Below are 23,831 nucleotides of genomic sequence, written 5' to 3'. Positions count from 1 at the left end.
GTTAGTACCTCCAGTAAATGTGGCATGAGCAAGCCATTACTGCTTGTTTTACCCTGGGCAGCAGGTCAGGTGGTGAAGTGTGGACATGTGGACACGAAAAATTTGTCTATATAGCAGGTTCAGTCCACGTAGTGGGGCATTTACGACTATGCGGAAAACACAGGTAGTAATTTACGTGACTAGTTTACAGGAAGAGCGAAAAAAGAATCAACACACTGATCACGTACCTATTAAGGTACCACACATAAAAATATCTGCACTTATACCCGTTACACCCTGTATATTCCGCCTGACAAAAAAAAACCAGGAGATATGTCTGGTTGTCAACTTAGATATGTTTGGAGTTTCAATTCTCTGTGACAGGTAGGACGACCACCAGACTGCATTACTGTTGTCTGCATTTAGTTTTATCTCCAGGTCTGGTCTGGTCTGGATCACGGGGTCCCGGGTTCGATTCCTAGCCAGGTTGGGCATTTTCACTGCCTGGGGGCTGGATGTTTGTGTTGTTCTCATCATTTCATCATCATCATCATCATCATCATCGTCATCATTCGTGTCTGTGGCTAGACTGAACTGTGTAAAACCTGGACTGAGAAAAAATTGGGACTTCGTACGGGCGCTGACGACCACGCAGTTTAGTGCCGCACAAACCAAATATCTTCTTCATCATCATCATCACCACCAGGTCTGGTAGGGTACATAACGGAAGTACACGGAAATTATGTATACCGACGTGATACGGCGTTATCAGCAATTTGGAAGTGACCTCACTGTGGGTCTCCATTTGACCATCTGGTCAAATCGTGCAATATCCAAATCGGTGGGGCATTCGGCTGCGACAGCGGTACTGTGTTGGAATGCATGGGGAGTTCATGGCAGGCGTACTCGTCGTCAAGGTTCCTGTTGATCACGCCTGACTACCATAAGTGAGGATCGCCATGCGGTGCACCAAGCACATCGTCATTCCTTCGCATCTTCACCTGCCGTCCGAGAGCAAATAAACGACTCGCTGGTGCATCCTGTGTCATCTCACACAATTGATAGGAGTCTAATAAACAGCAGTGGGGAATTACCATCCCATGCATAGGCCACCGTTAAACGACAACACGAATGGCTGTGTGTTTAAGAGGTGCCGTGAGCGGCAGAATGGACTGCTCATTAATGGCGTCGCATTGACTTCAGTGACGAATCACGTTTCTTCACTAACCTAGATGATCTAATGGTAGCGACCTGGGAAGAGGTCCAACTCTTTCTATATTTTAGACACAACGGTGACTCCTGATGCCAGGGCCATTGTATTTGACTTCGCTGGTGGTGATTAAGTGAACTATGATAGCATAATGGTGATCGAAGACGTCATGCGTCCTCATACGCTACCGCTCGTCCAACGGTATCGTGGTGCCGTTTTTCAACTGGACAGTATTCGTCCTCATGTGGCACGTGTCACTGTGAACAGTCTGCGTAGTGCTGATGGTCCCGTGAACAGAAAGACCCTAAAATCTGTTCCTGATAGTTCATGTGATATCAGTTCCGTCCTAGTGCCAGTATCCAGAATTTCAAGGATCAGTTACAACAGTTGTGGTCGTTGGCCTCATAGAGGGTGCAGTGGCTTTATGACACCTTACCCAGCCAAATCAGTGCATACGAATAGTCCAGAAGATGTGCAGCGTCATACTGGTCAGAGGGCTCCTACTATTAAGTTCTTCGTAAATCTTATTCAATTTTCTAATCAATGACACATACTCTCTCAACCCGTATATTTCGATTTCGTTTTCTCCTTCCTTCTGCGTGCCTCACTACTCTTCAGGCAGTTTACTTCATCCTCAGTTCACACAAGTCACACAACTAAGCGTACTGTAGCAGAAATATAATTCTAATATCTCTACTGATAAAATTAATGGCACTCAGAGGATTCCAACATATAAGACCAAAAACTGTCGTTTATGACAAGAAAATAGAACAAATCAAATGTTTTAATTATCTCGATTATTAAGAGGAAGATAAAAACGTGTAAAATTACAATATACATGTGTCACAGTAAACACAACTTTTAAAGAATAAATTTAAAAAGGAACTAAAGTTAAATTTTATAAAACTATGATAATCCCTATATTACTCTGTGACATTGAGACCTGCATCCTTACCAAATGACAAAAAATAAGACTCACGTGTCTCAAATGAGGTTTCTAAGAGTGGTTAAAGAATGATCAAAATTAAACAAAATGAAAAATCTTTATAAAAGAGCGGAAACTTGAACCAATGAACGATACAATAGAGTCATTTAGAGATAAATATCTCCTCCAATGCAAATAAATTTAATGTAAAGATCGTAAAGCTTATCTGATTAAGAAGTTTGATGTAGAGAAGCAAAGGGTAATATTTCAGCTTCACATACAAAAATTCTAAAAGAACTCGAGGTGTGGCATTGGACATTATGCAGTCTCTCTCTCTCTCTCTCTCTCTCTCTCTCTCTCTCTCTCTCAATCTTTATCTCAAAGTCACTCGCTAGTCGAACATGATATTAGCACTTGTATTATTTATCCAGGAAGGTAATGCATGTATCGGCGGTTGACAAGACATGTAATTTTCACTGATATTCGTCAGTTCGTCATACTTTAGAATATACTTTATTTTAGATACAGAGTAGTGACTAACAGATCTTTTGTGGTCCATTGCATCATGTCCGAATTCTAACCACCACTAAAAAGCTATCGCCTATTGGCCACATAAGTCTCAGATAAAAGAAATTTATTTTCATCACTTGAACATAATGTGTTTAAGCACAACAACAAAAAATATGATGTTTACGGCATTCAGCGCCGCACATATTGTCTATCATACAGCCACAATATTGGCTGCTAATGGCAACAGGGGGTGGGAATGAAGGCATCCAATGGGAGCACAGCATGAGGGTATAGAGCGTAGTTGAATTGCGTAGTAGACGAGTAACTCACAACAGTGCTACAGTGGTAGTTGTGTTGATACAAAGCAGAGCCGTGGCAACGATAAACAAAGCAAACTTTGTATTATATGTACAACAACAGTTGCCGAAGTTGACATTTCGTCACAAAGGAACCCAAGAAATTTCGCACACCGAGAAAGAATTGGCAAATGAAATATTAGTGTTTTTGCAAGATGAGTCAGTGGAATGTTTGGTGTAATATATACTCGACTGTGCAGATAATGTACATGAGGAGTACAATGACGAGACACTTGCTTAACAAGCGAAAGTGAAACTGAAACAGGCTATGGAATTCATCATCCTTGTCGAACAGGGAGCCAGAAATTCTGTCTCCAGCGAAAAGTAGTAAAGTACAATCATTGTCCAAGAAGCGGGCACTAAACATAATACGTACAGGAAGATCATCCGCAGCACAGTAAAAAAAAAATATGAACAGATTTCGAATAATTCCGCCGCAATATGACCACTTGGTGCACTAAGAAAAAGTACGGATGTTCAAGAGAGGACAAGGCACACTTGTTACAAAAACTGATGTTTGCGTGTTTCAGGGATGCTCGATACAATTTACAGAATCACCATGATAGTGACCTATTATGTTATACACATCAAACTGCGCGCGACATAGATAACTTTAATTTCAAGAAAGCAGTGGATGGCTGCATAACTACAAGCAGAGTTACAAAACTGGAAGATGTAAGACAACAAAATTTGAAACAAAGCGTCAACTCGACATTGCACAGCTAACTGCGGAATCGTCCAAAAATTTGTAGATGACGTAAACACAGTTATCCCTTTTTCATATGAAAGGAACTCTGGAAATTAGAGGTACCAAGAGAGTTGTGTCAAGATCAGCTAACACCGATGCCTTTACGAATTCGTATACAATTATTCCTACTGGTAAACTGGATGGTAAATGGGCTGGAAAGTTATTTATTGTGTGCTGTGAGAGCTTGGCTGTGATCTGCCTCCTACGCTACTCTCTCGTGTGCGTGATTTTGCAAGGACAGTAGGGAATATTTACGTCACAGCAAGCAAGAGAGGGAAAATGGGCGTAACAGAACTACAACCATGGTATGGGCACTGATTTTGGCCAATTGCTGGTCAAAATAACATTCTTTTGCCTGCTTCCTGATCTGCGTGTAAAAACCACAGTCCTTTAGAGCAGACTATCCGTCCTGAAAAGTGTGTAACATTGCAGTTCATACCACATGGAACCAGTGGACCGATTCAGCCTCAAGATGTTTATTTTTTCCGTGCCTGTAAAACATATTATCGTATTATCTGCAGCTACACTTAAAGGCTGGACAGTTTCACGATAAGTTCCACTATAGAAACCATTATGATTCGGTATGCATTCTTTAAGAGTGAATACCTAGCTGAACGTCCTGCACGATTCGTAACTCCCAAGGAGTTCGCCTTCAGGGTTTATGATGCGAACCTTTATTATCACTGTGGCGCGCTATTTTTCATTCAGTGTATGTGGTGCAAGTTAGCGGTTTGTTTTGAACTTTTCTTGAATGTCCATTTTGTGAAGTTCAATAGAAGTGCATAGAAGGCTGATCTCTGCACCTCCCGGACACACATTTTCTGTCGCCCTCCTGCTATACATGGTGAATGAACTTGCGATCCCGCAGTCAAGGGGTTCCTTGTAAGATAATAAATGACACCTGTTGGTCTTACCAGTGACGTGTCGTCTCCTAGCCAAATAAGCCCATCACCTGAGACATCTGTTTACGAAAGCACAATTCTGAATAGCTTTTTCGCTGCTGTAAGTTAAGTTTGAGGCAGATATCATGCATACTGGTTGCGGAAAGCGACGAGAATTGCATGACGCTCAACTGTGTGAAAGAAGTGGTGGCTCTTGGGAGGGCCGGAGGTGAGTGCAACATTTTCATAGATGAGGACGAGACGAATAAGGACCTCGTAGGTATGCTTGATGGCCCTGCGATTTAACCCCCATTTTCAGCCGGTTAGTAATTTAAATAGTTTCAGTCTATCGTAGAATCCATTTCTATGATTAATAGGTGGGTATTCTGCCGGAAGGAACGAATGTCAGGATCTGACGGGGACGTGTAAAACACTTTAGTGTCTTAGGTGAATTGGACGGTTTTGGACTGTTAGGAAGAGGACTCAGCAACGGAAAGCTTGGGCGGTTCTTCCTTTACAGGCTTGATCGAGAGGTGCCACTGATTACGCCAGGTGGTGAAATTCCTGAAGTGGAGTTGGAGGTATCGTTGGTGCGAATGGAGATGTGGCTTAAATGTCAAGATGACACAGAAATGTGAGTGTATGAAGAAGACTTTCGTGCTTGAATCTTCTGTAATGATGAAGTAACGTATAATCTACCACACAAACATTTGGGGTTACACTAGTATTAGTATGACATGTTCCCGGGAGGGGGGGGGGGGGGGGGGCTAGGGGGTCCACTGGGACCGAACCGCACAATAACCCTGGGTTCGGTGTGGGTGGGGTGGGTGGACTGCTGTGGCTTTTTGAGGGGGTGTGAACCACTGAGGGCTACGGCGGGACGAAGCCTCTCCGTCGTTTCTAGGTCCTCAGTTTAATACACAATACATAATACACCATATATCATCTACGCTGAACGAGAAACACTCATAATGGATGTATCTCGGGGATTAGATAGTCCCAATGAGATATTGTAGCGTGTAGAAAACAAGATTACAAATTGATATTTTTTTGCGTACTTGTGCTCAAGCCAAATCTATGGACTGTTCTCCTTCGATAAAATAAGTGCACCGTAACTTCTTTTGTAGGCAGCTCTTTCCTCAACAGGTGGGTGGGCCTGGGAACATATCCTGACCAGCAAAGACCGAATGTGGCTGGCAGTAAATTTATCGTCCCCAGTTGCTACAGTGATCTCAAGAGGCCAGATAATTATGAGTGTCTTTCGTGGTGCCCATGTTCTCTTGATTAGACATCAACTGATTTTTTCTTTCGGTATTTGTTGATGCCTCCACTGCTAGCTGACCTATCCATATTCAAAAATAAGACAGCAGCAGGTGCCATGTTAATCAGCCCATACAAGATGAGGAGAACGCATAACTGAAGGCGCACCCATTGATAACAACTGCGCACGTACAACGCACATTCATACAACTGTGAGCCAAAATGCCACACTGTCAGATTTTAGCGAAATAACGGCAGATGAAGATCTGCGGTAAGTTCAGACCATATGCAGGACTGCGACTCGAAGCTGGACTCCGGTCACTGGAGTGGAGCGCGTTTCCAATTACGCTGTTCAAGTACGCCTCACAGAATCGAAACTTGATCTGCTTAGCAGCTCCGGGCCAGAGGCAGAGACGAGGCCTCTGCTATATCTCTCCTTCCCATAGAGGCCGTTCCCACAGCTTTTGGAATATGTACAGAATGTCGTGACGACTATGTAAGTAGTACAGCGCCTCCAAATGACGGGTATCGCTTTCACACCATAGCTCTAAATACAGCTTTTTCTTTAAATACAGTCGGCATTGTTTGAGATTCTTCATTATTCCGCCAATATTTTGTTATTGTACGCCAAATATAAAAAAAACGATACATATTTTAAACCTCTAATCTCTTTTTGTATCCGTTATATAACGTGTATCACAAATGACAGCGCAAAATGACACAGCTAAAAGTGTACGATAACAGTAGAAAAGCGTTCCAGTAAACACTAGTTCGCAAACGAGCCGTTTGCGAGATAGCTGCAAGTACATGATTACCAGCCGCCGCTGACGTCACTCTGACATATTGTCCTTGTTACTAAAAACGTGTCTGAAATGTAGACTTTCTATTGATGTCTCCATTTAATTAGGCTAAAATTTGATCTAAGCCCACATGCTGTTCATGGGTCACAACATAAGCAATTATTCTCTTTGTAGGTGTGGTTACAGGTACCACACAGTTGTCTCACTTTGTCACACATTTTCGAAGAACCGTTCTTTATCGAGGGTACCTTCGATTTCTTAGGCCAGAACTTTCATTATTGCATTCAGATGTGTCCCATGCGTAAGTCTAGGGAATGTTTTGCATACATGACTAGGTATCGGCACATTTTGCTTCTTAACTGAGACAACATCATGTGGTCCAGGATAGATAGATCAAGCAACGCCTGTGCCTTGGCCTCGAGTGTCAACTGACTTCAACGCTCTGTGTTTTGCTGTCTCGGATTATCTCTTATCTGAAGTGTACATCACATTTTGACAAACATGTTCAGATCGAACAAATCTATCTTCATTTAATAAGATAGTAACGACAGTGATTGTAAGGTCAGATTAACTTCTTGTTCTTCTTCTGATCTTATGTAGAGGTTGTATTTTGCTCGTGAAACGCGTTAGGGATGGGGGGTGGGGGGTATTTCTACAGATGTCTGTCTTCTTTCCCGGTCTGAAGGCAAGTAAAACCTACAGCGGAATTCCTGTATATTGTCTTCATCACCAGGTGCAGAGGTAAAACTCTGGCGCCATGACAGTAAAATGGGAGGAATTTTACCAACCACGGACAGATAGAAGCGTCTTGAGAACTCCTAAAGAAAGAAGTGCCGTTTTGTAGTATTGTTCCATGCTAAAGGACAAGTAACTGGCCGACCAAAGAACACTTGTTCATGACGGAATTCTCAATAGAGCGCAGGCCGCCAGACATCGGATTGGAAGCTGTATTTTGCACATTACATGGTGTGACTAAAATTGCAAACTAATAGAGATGTTATTGACAGAAGAAGCAAGGAAAATCTTGCCATGGGCGGACAAGGTTTTTAGCGACAAATACCGCTCGGAGCAGATTCTGGGAGTGGTGTTCACTTTCTCAGTTCACTTCATTGTCTGATACGGGCTAGACTGTGTCAACTCGCTTCTCTTCCTTACATGGTAGGACGGTGTTGGGCTTGTAGATGAGGGAGGGGAAGGCGGTAACTACAGTTAGACAGTCTGAATTATGGTGACCTCCACCAACTCGTCTCCAGTCACCACGTCTGCTCAGATCTTCCATCAGCTGCTGCGGATTAAGTCGCACCAAAGATTCAGTTAGATTCACGCAGGCTCGCCATGATTGAGTCCACATGCGCAGTGCACGTGTAGTTCTTCTTTCTTTCGGTCTTGCAATCACTGTATTTACGTTGCACCATTACGTATAGTGAATCTTTTAGAAAGTGATTTATTATTGTCGTACATACCCGTATGAAATAGCCTTCCCAGACTACTTAGAGTTCCTTTTCTCCCAATCGATGTCATATGTTAGTTGAATGTTATCGAAGTGTGTGTTATTAAACGTTGTAATGTTTTCTATTAATCTGTGCACGCAGAATAACTTGTTATAAAAGCAGCATTTACGTGCGCACGTATTTAATTTCGAAATTAGTAGAGCCCTCTTATGAAGTTAGCCAATATTAAAATTATGGAAATGTCGGTACCTGGGACTCAACACTACGGTAATTTCACTATCAAATTGCGTGAAAATTAATTCCACCGTGTAACTTCATCACGCATTTTAAGCACTAGTCTGCCTCTCTGTTGGTCCAGCTGAAGCAGATACGGCATTTCGCAGTCTTTCACCCAAATGCGATCACAAGACGCGCAACACCTATTTTAAAACGCATGAATGTACCGTAATTTGTAACACGCAAAATCCTGAAACAGTAGTGTTCCTGTTGGTAAGATAAGTCATAGGTTAAATTTCTGATGAACTGGATGGGTTCTTAATCGAAAAGTTTACATTTCCAGGTACATTTGTAGCAACTACGATAATATTTGTTACTGAAGTCAGTTACTTCGTAAATAACTCGTTTTGTGGACCCGTGTATATTGGATTTTTCTGCTCTATTATAGTGTATTTACACCTGTGTCACTTTAATAGTTATAATATACCTTGTGTAAGGATTGCTGACGTAGAACATTGGCAATTAGAGTTGCTGAATAAGATTTGAAGAGGAACAGCAGGCTAGTAATTAGCTGTGCGTTGGTAGAGATGGAGAGAGTGTGTGTGGTACTCACCATATCGTCCGCGTCGAGTCCGGGAGCGGGACCGGCTGAGGAGAGCGCAGCTGGCGGCGGCCTCCGCCCCACGTCACCTGCAACACACCATCACCTCAGCATCAGCGTCAGCTGTGGCCAGCTGGCGGCGCAGACAGTAAACATCACGTTACCATAACTGTTTCCTACATTACAGTCAAGATTCATCAACGTACAGGTGGTTGTATACTGAAGAGACAAAGAAACTGGTACTGCTGTTTAATACCGTGTAGGGGCCTCACGAGCACGCAAAAGTGCCGCAACACGACGTGGCATGGACTCGACTAATGTCTGAGGTAGGACTGGAGCGAACTGACACCATGGATCCTGCAGGGTTCTCCATAAATCCGTAAGAGTGCAAGGGGGTGGAGATCTCTTCTGAACAGCACGTTGCAAGGCATCCCAGATATGCTCAATAATGCTCATGTCTGGGGAGTTTGGTGGCCAGCGGAAGTGTTTAAACTCAGAAGTGTGTACCTGGAGCCACTCTGTAGCAATTCTGTACGTGTGAGGGGTGGCATTATCATGGTGCAAATCCGCAGGGAATGAACAATGGACATGAATGGATGCAGGTGACCAGACAGGAAGCTTACGTACGTGTCACCTGTCAGAGCCGAATCTAGACGTATCAGGGGTCCCATATACCTCCAACTGCACACGCCCCACATCATTACAGAACCTCCACAAGCTTGAACATTCCTCTGCTGATACGCAGGGTCCATGCATTCATGAGTTTGTCTCCATACCCGTACACGCCCATCCGAGAATAGTGCGACCAGGCAATATGTTTCCAGTCATCAACAGTCGGTGTGAACGCCAAGCTTTGTGTCGTGCATTCATCAAGGGTACACGAACGGGCCTTCGGCTCCGAAAGTCCATATCGATGATGTTTCGTTGAATGGTTTTCACGCTGACATTTGGTGATGGCCAGCACTGAAATGTGCAGCAATTTGCGAAAGGGTTCCACTTCTGTCCCCTTGAACGATAGTTTTCAATCGTCGTTAGTCCCTTTCTTGCAGGATCTTTTTCCGGCCACAACGATGTCGGAGATTTGATGTTTCACCGGATACACTCGTGAAATTATCGTACGGGAAAATCGCCACTTCATCGCTACCTCGGAGATTCTGTGCGCCTACCATAACAGCTCGTTCAAACGCACTTAAATCTTGATAACCTACCACTATAGCAGCAGTAACCGATCTAACAACAGCGCGAGACACTTGTTGTCTTATATATGCCTTACAACCGCAGCGCTGTATTCTGCCTGTTTCCATGTCTCTGTATTTGAATACGTTTGCCTATACCAGTTGCTTCGGCGCTTCCGTGTAGTTAACTTAACGGTGTGCCGACTACTGCAGTGCGGGATGTATACATCGCAGGATGCTGAAACACTTCGTAACATTCATTTATCGATGCATTCGTGGAATGTGCTGAAGAAAATAGTAACTCCACATTCTGCCACACGGTGGAGATGTGGCGATGTAAGCAGTCATAATGTGAAATGTTTCCCGTCTTGACTTCAGTTTGCTTTTTGTCACTGGACGCTGCTTGTTGATTTATTTTGTCAAGCGACAGTTGTTATTAAGGATTACGAAGTTAAAGTTCTCCGTACGAAAGACAACTGCTATTAAAAGGAAGGACCTGGTAAAGTTGTTTTATCATAACTGCAGCAACAGCAACACTGCACTGCGGGAATATCGCCAACAGAGCTCCGAAGAGGCCAAATGTCAATAAATGTCTTCAAGAATATTGTCAAAAAATTTGAAGTGACAAGTAAATTAAGTGGTTCAGCAGGGAGATGGATGAGACCCATTCCCATGGCAGTTGTTGAAGAAGTTGCTGTAGCTATAGTCGCTAGATCCTTCAAATTCTGCAGCCAGTGCCTCAGCTGCGTCAGGGGAAGTCTCTCTTCCCTGGTCAACAGTTCATAAGACTTCTAGACGCGTTTTACACTGGCATCTCTACAAGATTCAGAATGTGCACAGAATGGAGATAGGCACAGCGCCGTGACTTTGCCCTTTGTTTTTTGTCACGCGGAAACGGATGACATGTGGCCAGGGAATATTTGGAATTACTTGGTATTTTCTGAAACTTCCCGGCAGATTAAAATTGCGTGCCAGATCGAGACTCGAACTCGGGACCTTTCGCATAAGAGCTTCTTTAAAGTTTGTAAGGTAGGAGACGAGTTACTGGCAGAATTGAAGCTTTGAGAAAGGTCGAGAATCGTCCTTCGGTAGGCCAGTTGGTGGCGGCACGGTACCTCATAGTGTTCTGTCAGAGGATTAGCTACTCTCTGCAATAAAAAAAAACTGAGTGAACGGAACGGACCAACGAAGAACCTGAACTGCTGTCATAGAAAGACCGCTCCGAATAAATTCAAGAAACAATCTAGAACAAAATGAGATGAACAAAAAAAAAGTCGGTAAAGCCCTGGCTCGCGGATGGCAAAGGTCCCGAATTCGAGTCTCGGTCCGGCACACAATTTTAATCTCCCAGGAAGTTTCATATCAGCACACACTCCGCTGCAGAGTGAGAATCTTATTCTGGAGGCAATTTTTGCTCTGGATGATGCCGCCGTGAATGTACAGAACTGTCACGAATGGGGTTTCCGGCACAGCCTATCCAAGAACGCCCACTGTACTCATCTTATGTGACTGTGTGGTGTGGTTTCACAAGATCCTTCATTCTCAGTCCGTTTTTCTTCGAGGCGATGACACTTCTTGGGCCTGTTACCTGTTTAGTGAAATCTGCACTTTATAAGGACCTTTTAGTGCAACACATGATTCCAGCTTTGCAAAAATGCAACTGTGTCCACACCGCTATTATCACGCAAGATGGGGCGACATCACATGTCGCTTGCCAGGTGAAAGATTTGCTTCGAAAAACCTTCGTAACTGCCTCATCATCTCTAGGTAATTTCAGGACGTTTAGCCTTCCACATCCCGCGACCTGAATCGATGTGACTTCTGATTGATAGATCGCGTCTATCAGGACTGTATCCGGACTCTTCCTGATCTGAAGGGTTGCATACGACGACATATCGCTCTGATTGCACAGGATATGCAGCGTGCAACAGTCCACCAAACCATGTTACGAATGTAACCTTTTGATGAGTGGGGAGAGCGTACTGAACACATGCTGTAAGTTGTAGCCATATCGTAATAAACGTCCTGAACCACCGTTATCAGGTGTTGGTTCCTCCCCTTTTCCTGTATGTACGCCACCTTCTAATGGCTTATAGAACTATATTTGCTCCGAGTGGTAGAAAGTGGAACTATTATTTTTTTGGCATACTCCAAGAGCGCACCGATTAATGAACTTGAGTGCTGTGTTTCAATGTCCGGCACTGCAGCACTCGGAACACAGTTTAATTATAATTCCCGGTCTAATAGATAAAGATAACACTCATCTTTCGTTTGCCTAGAAATAAGGGGGCAGCTATCCACAATTCTTCTAAATTGGTTGTGGTTGGGGACTGCTGTGCAGTTGTGAAGAAAGCGTAATTTTCTCAGGACGGAAGTGTTTTCCAACACCTGTTGGAAATAAACTTCTGATAGTTCTGACGGGAAGCAGCATCTAACATAAGAACTTAAATCTTACTGTACTGGAAATTATTAAAATTTTTCCACTAAACTGTAACCATAAAAGTTTTGCAAACGATATTAACGGTCTCCTTGTAAAAGAAAATAAGGTAATTAGTATCTGTTAAATAAAATAAGACCTTAGTAATGAATATTTACAATAGTTATAAGGTTTGTCATATTGAGAGGTTATTTGAAAATGTACGAAAGTTAATAAGAAAGAAGGGGATTCACACTGGGTTTTCAACCCACTTCCTGTGGATGGCATTGGCAAAGACAGGCGCTGAAAGAAATAAAAGATAACAGTAGCAGGCAGGGTAGCACGGTGTCCTGACGAGTTGTGTCATGTCTGGTGATTTGAATACTTTATGAGTGCCAAAGTTGTGCACAATCCAGTGAAATTTGGAGTGGTAGCAGCATTCACATTGCAAAGTCGTCTCCCGAAATTGTAAACTTTGAAAACCAAGATTATTCAACATTAATCTATGATGGAATTTTGAGTCAATCCTACATCAAGCAAAGTCGCTAAGACAAGCGACGTAGTAGTAATAAATTAATATCATCTCAAAGGAAGCATGAAGAGACTAGCCAATTATCATTCAGCAATCACAACAGCTACGACAAACAAGGTAAGAACTTTTCTGTGTGGGTAGTACTGTACTGAATATTACAGCTCAAACTTCCAACTTCATTACGGAACAGAATTTGTTATTTAAAATTCTTTCTTAAATCCACTCTTCTAATATCATAAACAGAAATCCTATTTCCTTGTCATAGTGTAAAACTAAACGGTCGAAAGGTGGTATCAATTTTCCAGAATCACGCCGATGGAAAGTTGTCGAAATTTTAACTTTAGCTCATTTTCCGGAAAAGACGGCTTTAAATCTCATTGTAGATCTGTGAAGTCGTCTGGTCGCATTGTTAACTTAATTGATAATATTGGTGTTGAGACTAATTTACATATTTTGCCAGTTATTTCATTTTTCATCAATCTGTAACTGCAAATTTTAAAGAAGGTAGCCATTGACCCGCGTCTTAATCTCATAGCTTTCATCCATCTTGATTTCAAGTAGAACGCGGATAGTTAATTACAACAAAATAGAACCGCGCGACAGCTACGGTCGCAGGTTCGAATCCTACCTCGAGCATGGATGTGTGTGATGTCCTTAGGTTGGTTAGGTTTAAGTAGTTCTAAGTTCTAGGGGACTTATGACCTCAGATGTTGAGTCCCATGGTGCTCAGAGCCATTTGAACCATTTGAACAACAAAATAACTGCATTTCAGTAACAGTAAAACTGCTTCTGAGATATGAACGTTAAATTACCACTTCACAGCTGGTGACCGCAAATCTTGGTAGAATTAGTATCTTTTATAGAGGGACGGTCGTACCATAAGATTATACCAGTAATGAGGATAAAACTATCAGTTAGACAGTGAACTGATTATTCAGAGAAATATCATTTTTTCTGTGCTGAAATTATTGCCGTTTGGTAAATGTTATATTACTGCCTTGGACGGGGGTAAAACTCTTTACTTACACTGCCAGATTCGATCGACTAACCATTGCCAGGTTCATAAGAGTATTCACAGCTTAATGTTATGCGAAATACAAAATCATCAAACGATAAAATCAAGAATTAGACACAGTTATCATATTTTTAAGTACTGTGTAGTATAAATGACATCGTCAATGTACACTGAAAAGCCAAAGAAATTTCTACACCAGCCAAGTATCGTGTAGGGCCCTGCGAGTACGCAGGAGTGCCGCAACACGACGTGGCATGGACTCGACTAATGTCTGATGTAGTGCTGGAGGGAACTGGCACCGTGAATCCTGCTGGGATTCCATAGATCCGTAAGAGTACGAGGTGTGTGGAGATCCCTTCTGAACAGCACGTTGCAAGGCATCCAAGTTTGTTCAGTAATGTTCATATCAGGGGAGTCTGGTGGGTAGCGAAAGTGTTTAAACTCAGAAGAGTGTTCCTGGAGCCACTCTGTAGCAATTATGAACGTGTGGGGCGTCGCATTATCGTGGTGGAATTGCTCAAGTCCGTCGGAATTCACAATGAACATGAATGGATGCAGGTAACCAGATAGGATGCTTAAGTACTTGTCATCCATCAGAATCGTATCTAGATGTACCAGGGGTCTCATATCACTTCAACTGCACACGCCCCACGCCATTACAGAGCCTCCACCAGCTTGTACAGTCCCCTGCTGACTTGCTAGGACCATGGATTCATGATGTTGTCTCCCTCCATACCCGTGCACGTCCATCCGCTCGATACAGGTAACATGCTTCCACTCATCAACAGTCCAGTGTCGGTGTCGACGGCTCAGGCGAGGCGTAAAGCATTGTGTTGTGCAGTCATCAAGGGTACACGAGTGGGCCTTCGGCTCCGAAAGCCAATATCGATGATGTTTTGTTGAATGATTCGCACGCTGACACTCGATGGCCCAGCAGTGAAATCTGCGGAAATTTGCGGAATGTTTGCACTGTCACGCTGAACGATTCTCTACAGTCGTCGTTCTTTCAGGATCTTATTCCAGCCACAACGATGTCGGAGATTTGGTGGTTTACCGGATTCCTGATATTCACGGTACATTCATGAAATGGTCGTACGGGAAAATCCCCACTTCATCGCTGTGTCCCATCCCTCGTGCGCCGACTATGACACCACGTTCGAACTCACTTAAATCTTGATAACCTGCGACTATAGCAGCAGTAAGCGATCTAACAACTGCTCCAGTCACTTGTTGTCTTGTATATGCGTTGCCGACCGCAGCGCCGCATTCTGCCTGTTTACACATCTCTGTATTTGAATACGCATGCCTTACCAGTTTCTTTAGCGCATCAGTGTATTTATATGATGATCTGATTTTGGCTTCTAATTCAAGCTTTTATCATTTGCCAACAATGATTTTATATTTCGCGTAACATGAGGCTGTGAATATTTTTATGAAACTGATGAAGATCAATCGACCCAAACTGGTTCTGTAAACAAAGAATTTTACCAGCAGCTGAAGGTGGTAATATGACATGCACATTGAGCCCCGTTATCCCCTTCGTGCTTTGGAGAAAGGGTCATAATAAAATTAACTGCCTAATAGTTAACAATACGTCCCGAAGGTTACCCGTGACCAACAAGTCAACTGAATATCCTTAGAGTCAGCAGAATAGTAACAGTGGCACAGCTCAGCTGAGCGTGAAAAGCCTTCTGGGAAGAGACCGATTGTCGAATTAGATGATTTTTTATGGCTATTCCAGGCAGTGGCCGGGTCGCGTGCAATGTGGCAGTGTAAAACGACGATATGGAGGTCTCTCTCTACGTAGCTCCATAGTCATCAAAACCATGGATTTAAAGTACCTAAATATCGAATTTTGTACCGCATTAGACACCTTCGAAAGCAAACACGGCTAATACGTTAGCTAATAATTGCTATCTTCGTAGACAAAAATAAATACTTTTCCCCCTAAGAAACCATTAAAATGTTCAATTATACGCAATTCAAGTACTTTAAAAATTTAGACGAATCGGTCACACGCGGAACCTACGGCTTCCGTTACAAGCATCTTACAGAAAGTGCTATTAGAGGGGGCAGCAAAGGGCTAATGGAAAGGCCTGAATCGTGTTACTAACGGTGATTGACTGAAATGGCAAACGTTAGGTGTTTTATATTGGAGTGGCTTGGAGATCGCGAAATCGAGAAGTTGGCAGTCAGCCCTCGCGGGATGTAAAAGCCATGTGCCCTCTGAGGCGGAGGTGTTGTTTTCGTAGTGTATGTTTGAAATCGCCAGTCGGTGATCCTAAAATTGAATAGTTAAGCCATTACGGACAACTCAGCGATCTCGTCACTTGCTCAACCGCATGCGTAATGCCTCCACGTGAGTATAAAGCAGTAGCCATCAATGAGACATTCATTTTTCAAGTGGATATTGTACGTAGACATGGGAGAATTTAATGACAAGACAGAGTGGCAAAAATGTGCAGTCGTGAATGGTTGTGCCCGTTTCCATACCGTGTGTGAAGCTGCTGGATTTTTTGGTGTCCCCCCAGTGCCTGCAAGCAGAGATGTGCCACACGCCGCCACGAAACGCGACGCAAGAATTTTGGTCTGAAAAAGATCCTGACTGTGAGGGACTGGAAGCCCTCGTCTCGGCTTATGAATCAAAATCACTTCCAAACCCGACAGGAATTGCTGCAGGAGGTCCATCTCAACCTCTTAACGAGAGAAACTGCGACGGGAACTGCATATAATTAACACTTGGAGTGGGTCACCTCGCAAGAGTCCGTTGCTCACACAGGCACATAAAGCCTGCAACAGCAGAAAACTCCATAGGGCTGGAAGAATATATGACTGAACACTCTCCCACCCTTTTACTGCTGGAGTGGCTGTAAAAATACCTGACTTTAACTCCAAAGAAAATCTGTGGGACATATTGGAACAGTGGGTATAACGCCAACATCAGCACCATTTCAGTCTGATAGAATTGGCCGATCACATCCTCAGTGCGCAGCGCAATCTTGGTGCGACGTGTATGCACAACCTTGTGGACTCAGAACGGAACAGAATCCAGGCTGTTATCAAGTCCAGGGCGGAGTTAACTGTATTAAATTATGCTTGGTTACGCTTGTAAGTATTTCTCCTGGACGGACTAATTTTTTGCCCAGTGAGCTTATACACTATCTGATAAAAAAGTATCTGGGCACCGTCAGTGGACATTAATATGGAATATGTCCGCCGTCCGTCTTTATGACAGCTTGAACTCTGCTGGAGTCACCTTCAATGATGTATCTGAGTATCTGGACGAATGGCAGCCCAATCTTCCTCAAGAGCCGAAAAAAGAGAAGGTAGTAATGCTGGAAAATGGGGTATGGAGCGAAATAAACGTTCTAACTCATCCCGCGTGTTCAACAGGGCTCAGGTCGGTACAATAGAAGACCCTAACTAATAGAGTCTTGGGAGAATCCCGAGGCTACAATGAAACATAACGAAGAGTTAAAGTGTGTTTTGAGTCCGAGTAAATATAAACAGAAATCTAAAAGGTTGGAAACGGTTTCTGTTGAGTAGGTACGGAGAGGGCTTGCGGGCAATGAGAAGATTAACTCGAGCGAGCGATAGGGTTTTACCGGCAGGGCTTTTAGAAGCGGTCACATGTCAGTCGCGCAGAAAGATCCACGGATACTAGAATACTGGTAGCGGTCGCGCGCAGGCGGGTTGTAAGCTGCGGCTTCACTGTGAACCATCTCGCCACGCCGCACTGCATTCAAATTTATAGGCACACGGCGCACCCATGTTTAACTCAAACGCAGCTGTGAATGCAATCAAGATTTTTCATGTTTCAGTGTTATGTTACTATAATGAAGCTTTTTATTAGTTAATGTGTTTTTCAATAGTCGACGAAATGCCGTTGTGAAGCCTTCGAAGGATGTCGACCTCTTTCACTATCTCGGTAGGCGCTGCTTTAATTCTGGTGGGAGAGGCTGACACAGGCTTAGACCTGTGGTACGGAGAAAACTCCTACAATATCATTAAATTTTTTTTTTGACTTTATCAACAGGTTTTCTTTTTCAGTTCTGGGAAGTAATATTAAAATCTTTTTAATTTTCCCAGTTTCTGTCTCTGTTCACCTTCAGCTCGCTTACCACCTTTGCGCATTTTTGTCTTGTTGATAGCTTTCACTCTAATGAAATCCATTACAGCCAAGTTCACCAGTCGTGGATACTTCTCATTTATAATGCCATTTAACCTAACGAAAGCTTTTGTGGGACGAACAATGAAACTGACGTGGAATTGTTGAAATTCTCTTTCCATGTTCAAAGCGAATTCCATAGATCTTTCAGTTAGCTTCATTAATGATCCTCCTCTCTGAAGCCAGTTCTCTCCTGAAAGATTTACGTGTTCAGTTACTTTACCGTATAAATGGATTAGTGTTTTATTCGGGAAATATAGCGTGGAAAGAGGAAAGTTCCCTTCGTGTTCGAGTGTAGAATGTATTTCCTTTTGTGAAATATACACCTACATATCCAAGATAGAGCAGACCTGCGGACAACTTTTGTTATACTTTACCACCAAAGCTTCTTGTGAACACATATAGTTGTCGTTGCGTAACATTCTCTTATTATTTACAATTCTTTTCTGTGTGACATCAGACTTCGTCTCCAGAAATTATAATACGTCCATGTAGTAAAACAAGTTAAAATAAATATCCACTGATGGATAAGAACCACTATATTTCAGTATCCTTTAAATATGTCTGAAAAAATGGTTCAAATGGCTCTGAGCACTATGGGACATAACTGCTGTGGTCATCAGTCCCCTAGAACTTAGAACTACTTAAACCTAACTAACCTAAGGACATCACACACATCCATGCTCAAGGCAGGATTCGAACCTGCGACCGTAGCGGTCGCGCGGTTCCAGACTGGAGTGCCTAGAACCACTCGGCCACAGCAGCCGGCAAACATGTCTGAATATTGCCTATAAGGAAGAAGGAAAGATACTACAGAAAAATGAATTTCACACTCTTCAATTGTTTTCTCGCGAAATATGCATCCTCTATATTGAATGTTATCAATTAATCACGAAAATTACTCTGGTTAGCAACGAAAAAAAGTGTGTCATGGCAGTCAGTATTAGAACAATAAAATATTGTTTAGGAATCATCACTCAGCTGACGTATAGGCGTAATGTCTACGTTTGACTACAAGCAACATATCCTGTAATCATCTCTGACAGCTCGACATTTCCTTCAAATCTGGAACATTTTCCCTCTCGTAATCAGTGCTGTTCTAAAATTTATACCATATCTGAAACAATTTCTTCAATGTCCTTGCTGTCGCATTCACTTTCCTGTAGACGGTAAGTGTCTTATTTCTCAGAAGATGAAGATTCTACAGTCATATCTCGAGTTTCCGTCAGTGTATTAGTAGTTAACGTATCATACTCTCTCTCTCTGTTTCTTACATGTAATACCTGATAGGATTTCACTCGCCTTACGGGTCAAAATCAAACACCTAATTCTTTTGAAGATGGTGGTAGGCAAAGAATCTCCCCCGTCATCCCACTTAGGAGAAGTAGCTCTCAAGAATATAATCAGTGCATCTTGAAATGATACAGTACTTGTCAGGTACGATTAGTAGACTTGCCGATCGTGCAACAAACCATTATTTTTCAATTAAAAACTTACTCTAAAAATCTCTGAATGCACTGATAATTGTGGCGTTACTCTGTACTTAACTGAAAGGCACTAATAAAAATTCATACTGCCGCAAATAAAGTTGTTTTCGCTCGTAAACGTAATAACAACACAGTACGTTACGTGAATTTCAGGCCACTGATCGCTGGTTGGATTCACTCTGACGTCAGCGGAACGGGATACTACAGTGCATACAGACGGTGGTCCCTGTCGGGTGTTATAGTATCCGTGGTTCGACCCTAAGTAGGCTGGCTAACGACCGGTATAACACACACTAATAACTTGAATTGAGGCCAGAAAGACTGGTATGGTTAATCTAAGAGTATTAAATCAATCAGTGGAATAGACTACGACGTAAAAAATATCATAAACGTATTTAAAATCTAACCCCTTCATTTCATCGCAAATGATTACACTTAATGAGAGATAAATAATTCAGTGATACACGATAAACAATATTTCTGGTAACGGCATTGCATAGCAGACATAATCATGACTAACAAAAAAATTACATTGTTGTTAAATAGCAGATATTTTAAACAAAATCCGGATCATTCGCAATTTCGTGCCAGTGGTGCGTTGGAGCAAAATGCGTTTGGCATACCTGCAATCGTCTGTGTTTAATGTTTAACTGCCGGCGGTTTCATTATTGTATGTCTGTTAGCTATTTTTCAGTGCTGTACCGAGTACAACATTATATCGCACAATTTGCGATTTTCGAGACGGAAGAGTTAGAGGAGCAACGCGTTGCGTTCAGTCTTTCGTAAAAGTCAAGAGACACACCAAATGATGTAAGAAGCGTACGGTGATGAGTCTTTACGCCGTACTCGGTTTTATGAATGGTTAACACTGTTTACAAACGGCAGAATGGAAATTAAAGATGACACTCGTTCAGCACGCCCTGCGACGTCTACCGACGACACTCGTGTCAGGAACGTCAACGTAATTGTGCGTGCCAATCGAACATTGCAGAAGAATGTAACACTTCAGTTGGATCATGTTATGAAATTTTGGCACAGCATCTTGGAATGCATCGTGTTGCCGCCAGGTTCGTCCCATGGCTCATGAGTCAGGACCAGAAAGACCTTTGCCCAGCAGTCCGTGAAGAGCTTTTGGACTGCGCAAATGAGAACGAGGTGTTCCTTAAGAGAATGATAACTGGTGATGAGAGGTGGGTCTACGGTTATGATATTGAGACCAAGTTTCCGTCCTCACAATGGGTCGGGAAAAGTTCAAGGAGACTAAAAAAAGCTCGCCAGCCCAGGTCACATGTCAAAGTTCAAATGGCTAGACTTAGAACTATTTAAACTTAACTAACTTAAGGATACCACACACATCCATGCCCGAGACAGGATTCGAACCTGCGACCGTAGCAGCAGCGCGGTTCCCTACTGACGTGCCTAGAACCGCTCGGCCACAGAGGCCAGCTTGAATGGATGCCCTGTCTCGAAAGACCTTTCTCCTAGACATACTGATGAATGGCTGTACTGGCATTAATCATAACAGGTGAAGTTGCAAGAAATAACTCTCTATCATATTAAAATAAATCAACACTGAATGGCGAGATCACTGCCTCATGCAAGGCCGCTACAGGCAGCCACAGCAATTATACGTATCGCAATAGCCAGGCACGGTGATCTGTCGTACAGTGGAATACATAGTTTGTAAAACAAACAATACTGTCTATTCCATCCGAGTCGGACGAGAGCTGCATGTTTGAAATAAATGATGGCGAGGGACACAATGTATTCGGTACGGTGAGAATAAGAAACTGAACGAATGTGAAAAATATGGAGTCGGCAGTGAATTGGAGCAAACAAGACAGACGAGTAACGAAACGTTTCGTTACTCCGCTTCTGCTGAGGATAACGAATCGAAGCAACATTAAAAGTAGCGAGTGTGGTACGAACCGCGTGCGGGGAAGGAAACATGAGAGTAACGAAACATTTCGGACAGTAACGAAGTCTCGTGGAATACTCGCACCCACCCCCCCCCCCCCCCCCCCCCCCCTCAGATATAGTGGTACGATGACCCAGTGCCGGCCGAAATGGTCGTGCGGTTCTACAGTCTGGAGCCGAGATAACCGCTACGGTCGCAGGTTCAAATCCTGCCACGGGAAACCACCACTGGAATCATTCCCCAAGACGCTCATGCGGTGGACCTCTCTGACGAGGCTCCCCCATGACAAGACCTGCCGTAAGACGGAACACAAAGTTATTTAGTACATCTTCTTCCTGTTTACATGCTTGATCTGTGTTCAGTTCTTGACGGGCAATCCACTGGGCCACCTCACCATTAACTCTGAGGGGCGTGCGATGAGGTGTTTCCCTTGTCAGTAACGGTTACGTATGTTATGCAACAGCTCTACTCGCGAAGGGTTAAACGGACAGCCGCTCATGTGGCAGCAATAACACTGTGGAGTGCGATGAGGGCAAACAGACGGAGTCACTTCACAGCTGTAACGCCCGTGTATTGGCTGCAGTCGTAAGCTTGATTGCGCAAACTGAAGAGCTATAATCGTGTTTTTGATGAGTTTAACACGGGTGCAATTAATGTGCTATTTCACTACACTGCATTTTTTTTTTCATTTCTTGTTTAGCTTGATACTGACCCTGACGAGGCTCCATAAACTATCAACGTCAATCTCGTAACAGATAAACTGCCCTGAGCGAAGTAGAAAGGACAGATACTTTCACGTTAGTGGTTCATTTCTAGGCAACATAGAGGCGTTATGCGTCAAATGGCAAACGGTAACATTTACCATTTTTTTTTAATTTTCCGATACAAACCTAAGGTTCTGAATAACCGCTGTTGCGAAAGGTACGAAAGTAAAAACTGATAAAGAATCTGCACACGAGCGGCCCGTTCATATTTTCACTGTCTAGGCAATAATAAAAAAAGGCACACACAGTCTCAAACGTTAAAAAATAAATGCAACAAAAGTTTCCCGTCAGACACAAACCATGAACTTCAGAAGCTGCAAAATGAAGTCCGATTCAGGACTTCTCTTTGAGATTTTAGATATTTGGCATCTGTACCTGTTTGTCGACTTAGCTGGTAGTATTTCAGATTGACAGGTTAACTACAGGACAATGTACATTGTACGTATGAAAACCCCTTATTTTATAAAATTAAAGACAATCATTGTTTTAATACTTTTACGAAGAAAGAATTATGTAAGAAGGAAACCCTTACACTAGGAAAGTAAGTACGATTGATTTGTCATATTGCTCACTCGTGCTTATCTAACACATATCAGACAGAATATTGTGTGTGCGGTAGTCCTAAGGATTTTAAATGATCTTCTAGTCATTATAAAGCAAATATGTGTTAAACATCAGAACACCTAGCACTAATGAATTCGCTCTTATCACATAAAATAACGATAAAGCGATATTTTAAATATTAGACTTACTTTGGTGTATACACACGTACACACACACACCAAAAAATGGCTCAAATGGCTCTGAGCACTATGGTACTTAACATCTGTGGTCATCAGTCCCCTAGAACTTAGAACTACTTAAACCTAACTAACCTAAGGACATCACACACATCCATGCCCGAGGCAGGATTCGAACCTGCGATCGTAGCAGTTGCGCGGTTCCGGACTGAGCGCTTAGAACCGCTAGACCACGGCGGCCGGCACACACACATCATAGTCGGCCGCTGTGGCCGAGCGGTTCTAGGCGCTTCAGTCTGGAATCGCACCACTGCTACGGTCGCAGGTTCGAATCCTTCCTCGGACACTGATGAGTGTGCCTTGCTATGCCGGTACTGGGAACGGCTGAAAGCAAGGGGAAACTACACACGTAATTTTTCTCGAAGGCATGCAGGTTTACTGTATGGTTAAATGATGATATATATAAGCACGCACGCGCGCATTCTTCCGCACAAGTTACGGCTGTGTAGCTCCCTGCCAGTAGCAAACGCCGTGATTGTGTACTGCTGTTTGCATCGTACAGAAAATCATGGCTACACGTATCAGGCCCGGTCAATCACGAACAGCCCACGAAAATTTCTATAACCTAAAACATGTGTAGTTAAGGGTTAAACATTTTCGTCTAAAGTGGCTACGAGGC

The 23,831-nt window shown here is 43.0% G+C and overlaps 1 protein-coding gene across 3 annotated transcripts in view; it reads right to left on the bottom strand.

The window, feature by feature from the left end:
* LOC126320425 (CUB domain-containing protein 2) overlaps positions 1 to 23,831 on the bottom strand; it is a 1,159,067-nt gene that overhangs the window by 1,006,674 nt on the left and 128,562 nt on the right. For all 3 annotated transcript variants that reach the window (XM_049993929.1, XM_049993913.1, XM_049993920.1), the window contains exon 2: positions 8,950 to 9,026. The gene's annotated coding sequence lies outside the window, so the exon portion shown is untranslated. The remainder of the gene's footprint in view (positions 1 to 8,949; positions 9,027 to 23,831) is intronic.

The sequence above is a fragment of the Schistocerca gregaria genome, chromosome 2 (assembly GCF_023897955.1).
Source record: "Schistocerca gregaria isolate iqSchGreg1 chromosome 2, iqSchGreg1.2, whole genome shotgun sequence".
NCBI lineage: Eukaryota > Metazoa > Arthropoda > Insecta > Orthoptera > Acrididae > Schistocerca > Schistocerca gregaria.
Note: the sequence above shows the minus strand (reverse complement) of the source record. Positions and strands in the feature narration are given on the sequence as shown.